At 38.3% G+C, this 8,328-nt stretch overlaps 1 pseudogene; it reads right to left on the bottom strand.

The window, feature by feature from the left end:
• Window positions 1-1,699: 1,699 nt before the first annotated feature.
• LOC127196167 (MICOS complex subunit Mic60-like) lies at window positions 1,700-2,569 on the bottom strand (annotated as a pseudogene).
• Between the last annotated feature and the right edge of the window lie 5,759 nt (window positions 2,570-8,328).

Raw genomic sequence — 8,328 nt, 5'->3', positions numbered from 1 at the left:
GTAGAAACGATCATAATGAGTGAGTTAACCCAGAAGCAGAAAGAATCAAATGGTAAATACTCACTTATATCTGCATACTAGCCCAAGGGGCATGTCCCACGAAAGCCTTCACTTACCGAGTCCCTGTCTATTATGAAGAGAGTATCAAGAAAAGTTCCAGAAAAGAATCTCAATAAAATATTCGAGGGTGCTTTAACATGCCGCTCAAGAAACTGAACAAGTATTCTGTTAACATGAAGCTCAACATGTCAAATTATACAATCATATGAGAAGAAGGAAGATGATTTCATTGTTCTGCACTTTGATTATAACCTTTCTTTCCCTGATAGGACTTCAAACCCTACATAGATTTAGTTTTTCTTTTTCTTTTTTTCTTTTTTCTTTTTTCATTGTGTTGCTTTATTCAGTTTGCTCCAAGGGCAGAACTTTTCTTTCCCTGATAGGACTTCAAACCCTACATAGATTTAGTTTTTCTTTTTCTTTTTTTCTTTTTTCTTTTTTCTTTTTTCATTGTGTTGCTTTATTCAGTTTGCTCTAAGGGCGGAATCAATAACAGGGATCACAAACATTATTTTGAGTGGCTCACAAGCCTGATCAGTAAAACCAGAAAAACAAGAAGTATCACACAAGTTGCAAATAAATCCTCCTGGAGTTCATTGGCATAATAGCAGTGTAAGGATAGTAAATGCAACAGGTGTTAACATCTCACGCAGTACTTGGAAACTGCTCACTTCTAGACAATTCTGGGACCCTTGCTGCAAACCCTGCAAATACTAATGCTGATTTCCTGTGATATGAAATGACATCATACAACTCTTCCTAGGTCTTATTCTTTTTTTAATTTTTAATATTTTATTAATTTATTCATATTACATCTCAATTATTAGCCCGTCCCTTATATCCTCCCATTCCTCCCTCCCTGTCTCTTCCCCCCTATTCCCCCTCCCTATGTCTGTGACTGAAGGGGACCTCCTCCGCCTGTATATGCTCATAGAGTATCAAGTCTCTTCTTGGTAGGCTGCTATCCTTCCTCTGAGTGCCACCAGGCCTCCTCATCAAGGGGATGTGGTCAAAAATGGAGCACCAGAGTTCGTGTGAAAGTCAGTCCCCACTCTCCACTCAATGGTGGAGAATGTCCTGTCCACTGGCCAGCTATTCTACTCCTTGAAATATACCCAGAATATGCTTCACCACACAGCAGGCACATATACTCAACTATGTTCATAGCAGCTTTATTCATAATAGCTAGAACATGGAAACAGCCTAAGTGTCCCTCAGTAGAGGAATTGATAAAGAAACTGTGGTACATGTACACTATGGAATACTACTCAGCTATTAAAAACAAGGAATTCCCGAAATTTGTGGACAAATACATTGAACTAGAAATGATCATAATGAGTGAGTTAACCCAGAAGCAGAAAGAGTCAAATGGTATATACTCACTTATATCTAGACACTAGCCCAAGGGGCATGTCTCATGAAAGTCCTCACTTATCAGGAAAGTGGGACAGAGGGGAGGACATCCTATTGGTACTCTAGATGAGAGAAGCATGGGAGAATGGGGAAATAGAAGGATCCAGAAGGTCCTAGAAACCTACAAGAAGAGCATTATGAGGGGCATATCTGGGCCCAGGGGTCCTGCTAAAACTATAACACCAGGCAACGACAATATGGGAAGTAAACTTCGAATCCCTAGGCCTTATTCTTGCTGCACTTGAGTGGTTCCTATTCCTATGGTTCTGGCATACGCAGTCAGGATCTCCACTATATGCTTTGTTTCTAGGGTCATGCGGGCCTCCTTCAGCCAGTCCTGTGCCACTCTTCTGGACTCCCATTTTAGCTGATTGACAAACTTTAATGCCAGCTCCAGGTCACCATGCTCAATACAATAGGAGGCATATGAGAGCAATTTAAATGTGTTTACATCCTCAGGGTAGAGCTCTGCTTGAGGCTTCAGTTTCTTAGGCGGGAACAGAAGTAGGGATTGCAAGTAGGAAAGGAAGTATTGGTACAGGCTATTTCTGGTTTTGTCAATCATGGCTACCCTTCAGGCTAGTTTTTGAACAGCATAGAAACAGGCTCTTAGGGTCTCTTCACTGTATACCCCCGGGTCAAGGACTCTGGAGAAATGGCTGCCGTTAGAGCTTGAGTAAATTCATTATCAGAGTAGCTCACTCTGATGGCCTCAACTGCACACTCCCCAGTGGGATGGTAGGCGCTTCCGCCGACGAGGTCTTCACGCTGTATTTAATGCCTCCTCTGAGAGACAGAGCTAGTGGGCTTTTCTAGCTTCTTCTTCAGTAACTACATGACTCTGAACAGCCTGCTCGATTCTTCTCAGCCTGGCACAGGCATTGTTTATGTCCAGAGAAAAGTTGTCAACTTGTTCTTGACTGCTATGGTAAAACTCTAATTCTTGTTCTGACAGTCTCTCAGACAGACTCTGTTCAAATTCATACTTCAGTTCCTGCTCTTGAACCTTGAGGACATATCATAAATGATCAGTGTGGGCAGCAGCCTCTGGCCAAAGCTGGGTCTACATTTCATTCTCCATGGCTTCCCTGACTTCCTCTACCTTTCTGTCCTGCTCTGTCTGTATCTCACTTCTGTACTGCTCCAGTGCCTCTGGTGGCACTCAGAGGAAGGACAGCTGGTAGCCAAGAAGAGACTTGATACCCTATGAGAATATACAGGGGAGGTAATCCCCCTCAGGAACAGTCATAGGGGAGGGGAATAATGGGAAAATGGGGGGGGGGGGAAGGAATGGGAGGATACAAGGGATGGGATAAACATTGAGATGTAACAAGAATAAATTAATTAAAAAAAAAGAAAACTTTTAATGCTTGTATTCACTGGGAATTGTATGACAACAACATTTGGAATTTGCTATATTGTAAGTGCATAACTGACCTTTGTGTTTTACATTCACAAATTAAGACTCCTTTTAATCTGCCTTATGACACATTCATCTTATGTAGCTTCTGGTCATTGAACTAATGGCCTATCTTACTTCAGTGTTGCCTCATCTTAATTAATTCTCTCTTTCAAAATCCTACCTAATTTGCAGCAAATTAACACTTTGTAAGAGTGGGCATTAATATTTTGGCATAATTTTTGTGAAGATGTCATTAGACTTTCATTTCCACATTAGAATATAAAAAAGTTATTAGAAAAAATAGAGAAAGGCAACTACAAATGAGTAAGCTTTGTTAATACTAGTACACAACATTGTTTCTATGTTGCAAACTATCTAAAGAATTAAACAATGTGATATTTTGAGGCCCTATTTGCAAACCTAATGCATTTTATGGACACATTCAACACAATACACTTCATTAGAAAAAGAAAAGAAAAGAAGCAAATGCTTACTTACTCCACTTCATACAAAAAACTTTGGTGGTAATAGACAGCGATCCATGATGCCAAGGCAGGTCACATGCGAAAAGCATACACTGAAAAAATGTGTGCCCTATGTTCAGGAACAAGGTATGTGCCTATGCATGTCACTCTTCTCCATTTATTTTAGAAGTGTATCTAGGTAATTAGGCACTGAAATGAAACATCATGTAACACTATTTAGATGACTGGAAAATATCATATGTTTTATAGATTTCATGCATGAAGTATTTTTATCTTCTATTTACGGTTAGTAAAACCTATTCAGAAATACTTTGTGTTCAACTAACAAATGCACACATGTTTTTGAATGTTGAAATCATAATCAACTGCATTGAAACTAGGTAAATTCAAAAATTTCTATAAAATAAATATCATTAAGAATGTAAGAAAAATGCAAGTGAGAAATACAATACAGAGAGCAAACATTTGGAAACAAAGAGAGGAAGCTGGGATCCAGGACATGAGCAGTGAGGAAAATGACAGATGTTAAGAACAAATGTTCATATTAAAGCAGGCATGCTCTGCTGTTGACTGATGCCAAGGGGCCCTTTGTAGAGATCTTCAAATGTAGAAGTTTGGAATGTGAACATGTCTGTCACCTGGTCCCAGCAATGAAGACTTATGGGCTATGGTGATAAATGGTGGACATATGTGTTTTATAGTTGTAGTATATGATTACTAGCATAAAACAAGATATGCCAGATTTTGTATGATTTTTTTCTAATCCACTTCCAGAACCTACATTTCTGAGGAGGATTGATAGATTTTAAGAAATGTGAGCAATCTAGGTTTCTACTGAAGAGAATTAATTATGAATTTCAGAGATTTTCATATGTATTATTATAGCAACAAAGTCATTATCATAGCACATTTGAAGAGAAGACTCAAGTATGCACACTTAAGAGGTTCTATGAAATGTGCTGATATGTGACATACTCACCAATCCAACACACACTCTCACACACACACACACACACACAAGCACACGCATGCACATACAAATGTAATCTGGGAAAGACAATTTCCCCCTCTGATTAAACCCCAATGAAAACATGAATTATAATCATAGTTGACGACAGAAAGTTCATGAAATAATATACATATAAAGTACATATATACAAGTCGACAAATGAAAAAAACTCAAGAATACTAAAGTATAAAACTGTAAGACTACAGAAAATGGAAAGAAAAGGCCAACGAAGATGGTAGAACATTAAAGAGTACACTAGGAATTAGGAGGAAAGTAAGCGTTATAGACTTTCGCATGCAGACATTCAAGTTGAAAGGACACAACTGGATGGGAATGTAAAAGGAAATTGATTTCCTCATGCTTGGGTGGGTCTCTAAGTGTCTAATGTCCTTCCCCTGCTTTTTCTTACAAAGAGGCTGCAAAAAAGAACTTCAGCATGACAGTTATGTTCTCAAAGTACTAGAAAGGAAATACCATTTTATTTATTTGTTAAAAATAGGTTCAATTGTATTACACAGGAGATGGCCTTCAAAAAGGGAAAAATAGTAGAACAATCACAAAATTGGGGTAATAATTTTAGTATATACAAAATGGGCTGAAGTCGTGATCCATGATCCATGAATATAATGAAAAGGTAATATAATCTTAATGAAATGGTAAGATAAAATTTAACTTATGGAGTAACTTTGAAAAATAATATTTTGACTAAGTGATACATGACTATATGTAATATAATTAATTACACTTAAATGCTGTACTTTGTCATAGTTTTTCAAAGGAATTCTAATGGCCATATTTTCATCTTTATTTTCTTTATTTTTCCCAACATAATATCCCATTTGATTATTTAGGAATTTCATACAATGCATCCTCATTACACTTGCTTATCATTCCTCACAGGTCCACTCTCTGACCTTTATGCTTCCTCCCCTAAAAGGAGGAAAAGTAAACTAAGTCAAATTTGTGTTGCACATATTCATCATGGGAGCATAGTCAAACTCCTAGTGGCCAGACCTTAAAAAATCAGGGATGGAGGGTAGGAGGAACGCCCAATTACAAAGAGGATGCTAACGGAATTTCAAGGAGTATTGAAACTGTTCCGTGTCCTGCTATAAGTAGCCACAAAAAAACCTATGTACTTGTTAAAATTTAGTGAACTTTATTGTTTGTGACTTTAAATAAAAAGCAACAATAAGCAAAAAAAAAAAAAAAAACAAATGATTTCTTCACCATCTCCCTTCCAGAAGCCTCCAATTATGAAGAACTACACATAATCACTCTTGTCACCATTTTAAACGACTATCTTCAATAGCTTCCTGCCTGAACACTTTCTTTGTTGATATGATGAGGAGGGGATATATCTGCCACAGAGGCTGTCAATAATTCTTGCTTTCAATTGAGTCTGCAGGCATGGATACCATTGCAAAAGAAGCTTCCTTACTCATAACAGGCAGTGGCCTAATGGATCATAGACTTTCACATGATTTCTGGCAGCTGCAGGGACCACTGACATTCATACATAGCCTCCAATGGCAGCAAAGATCACCTGCATCACTATGGCCTCTGGCAGTAGCAAAAGCCACATACATCAGTATGGCCTCCTGAAACAGCCCTGATAATGGACAACAGCATAGTCTTCAGCAGCAGAATACCACTGACATCTACTTTGAATCAGGCTGCAGCACAGACCACACACCCCAACATGGACCCCCAGTAGCAAAAAGGATCATGGCCATCAACATGGCTTTCTGTGGCAACACGGAACACAGCAGCATGTACCATGATACTGATACAGCCACTGTGAGTATCTTAGTATTAGTATTACTCAGAACCAAGGTGACCATGCAGCTCACCTTTGGGGAGAGTTCCAGCATACTAGTATACTGCGTTGTCTTCCCTGCTAATGAATGTCATGTTCCTTTGTCCACTGGAGTAGTGCTACCATACCTGTCCTTGCCACGCATTTCTGTCGAGTACTCTACACTGTTCTGCCATCATTTCTACCCCACTATTTCATCTCTTAAGTGGTATTGATTGCAGAACATTGTATTACACAATATATACATACACAAAGTATACATACATACATATACACCCAAACAAATTTGCATGCAAATACTTATAACATTGAATCATTGGTCTGCTTCAAGTTTTCTGGTAAATATTGGACTATGGCTGAGACTCATCTCAGATATCCTATTGTTGTCCATAATCAGGGTGATCTTGCAGCTGGGTAGCATATCTGGAGCCAGGATCTATGTGAGTTATGACTGACTGCACATCTCTCTGGCCTCCATGCCAGTTTCCCTGTTCTCTCATTGGGTACAACCACCATGTATGTAGCCCAGGGTATCATTGAGAACCCATACTGTCCTCTCTACAACACTGAGCAGCAGCAGCAGCAGCACCAGCAGCAGCCATTGCAGTAGAGGCTCCATGCTTGGGGCCAGTCAGGCTGCTCTAAACATTTTAGTGGACCAAGGATCAGCCTTACTTAGCAATGACATGTTCCTTTGTCTGTTACAGCTGTGCTTTAGCATCTGTCACTACTGCTGAGTCTCTAGTTTTGCGCCTCTTCATATCCTTGTGGCTCTCCTCTGCCACGTTTTTTTCTGAGTTCTGTGAGACCACCCTTTTAAAAGAAGCATTTTCTCATAAGACCTGGCTTTATTATCATTATTAGTTCTGGAGACATTGCAGGTTCTCAGAACTGATCTTCTGATGTCATAGCTCATGTCAAATATTGCATGGGTTTCTCAGCCTCTTAGGAACTACTTTGTGGGCTCTCAGGTACTCACAGTGCCATCTTGAATATGTCAGACTCTTTTTTTGCTTTTTTTATATATACAGTTATATTATTAGCCATATATACAGTTAACTACATACAGAAAGAAGAACCCCAAACCATCAGGAATTATATAATATGTCCACAGTGTTTTGTATATTTGTATTTGGCAACCTGGAAGAGAACATCTTTTCTATCTTTGTGAGTCTAATATTCTGAATGTAAATCAGTATCTATCATATCTCATCTCTATTAACTTAAACATCTATCTAGACCTAAAAACATCTTAGCCTCTAATCAACTAAACTTAATTGTAAAAGTAAACTATCTGGTCTTCAATCCCATCGGAGACTTGAGAAGGAATAAAATTAATTATCTGAGTAAACAGGAAGTACAAGTTAACAGCTTCCAAAATGAAAAAATGACAGAGACAGTTTGGTGCCTGAACAGTGACCCAGAACACTCTATAACATTAGAGCATCATCTTCAGCCTTCTGGCCCAGTATATCTGACAGATATATTTAAGAGACAGGGATGATTGAGGACTTGCTTTTCCTGTCTTGGCAGAGTTTGGCCGTCAACTTTGCCTGCATCCAAGCTTGCCCATTTTTAGGCAGAATTCTGTCTGTAGCCCAAACAAGGACATTTTGTCCAGTAGTTGGTTTGCCCCATTTTGAAGCCATATCCATTTTGTTTTTCTTTTTGATTTTATGTTTTTTTTTTCACTACTTCATCTTGACAAAGTAGAAATGGTACAATCAAGCTTATTTGTCCATTAATTCAAACCAGCAATATTAATGGGGAAACATAAATCCAGAAAAATCCCAGACTTGTGTGTGTGTTTGTGTGTGTTGTGTGTGTGTGTGTGTGTGTGTGTGTGTGTGTGTGTGTGTGTGTATGAGTGGCATGTGTATGTGCTAGTGAATCTCATCTATTTCTCCTATCTTTCTGCTCATAAAACTGAGAAGAATGGAATTGTAGAAATCATTGAGTGTAGTAACACAGAAGAGAAAGTAAAATTAACCTAAAGTGTATTGTATTTCTGTAAAATATGAAAGTAAAAAATGTGGATAATATATAAAAAGCAAGAAACAAACATAGAATAATTTAATCAGCAATTTAAAATATGGTAACATTGTATTTAAAGTGACATAGTAAAATATTATCTTTAGAT

This window comes from Acomys russatus, chromosome 1 (genome assembly GCF_903995435.1).
Source record: "Acomys russatus chromosome 1, mAcoRus1.1, whole genome shotgun sequence".
NCBI classification, from domain to species: Eukaryota; Metazoa; Chordata; class Mammalia; order Rodentia; family Muridae; genus Acomys; species Acomys russatus.
This window is presented reverse-complemented; position numbering and strand designations above follow the sequence as displayed.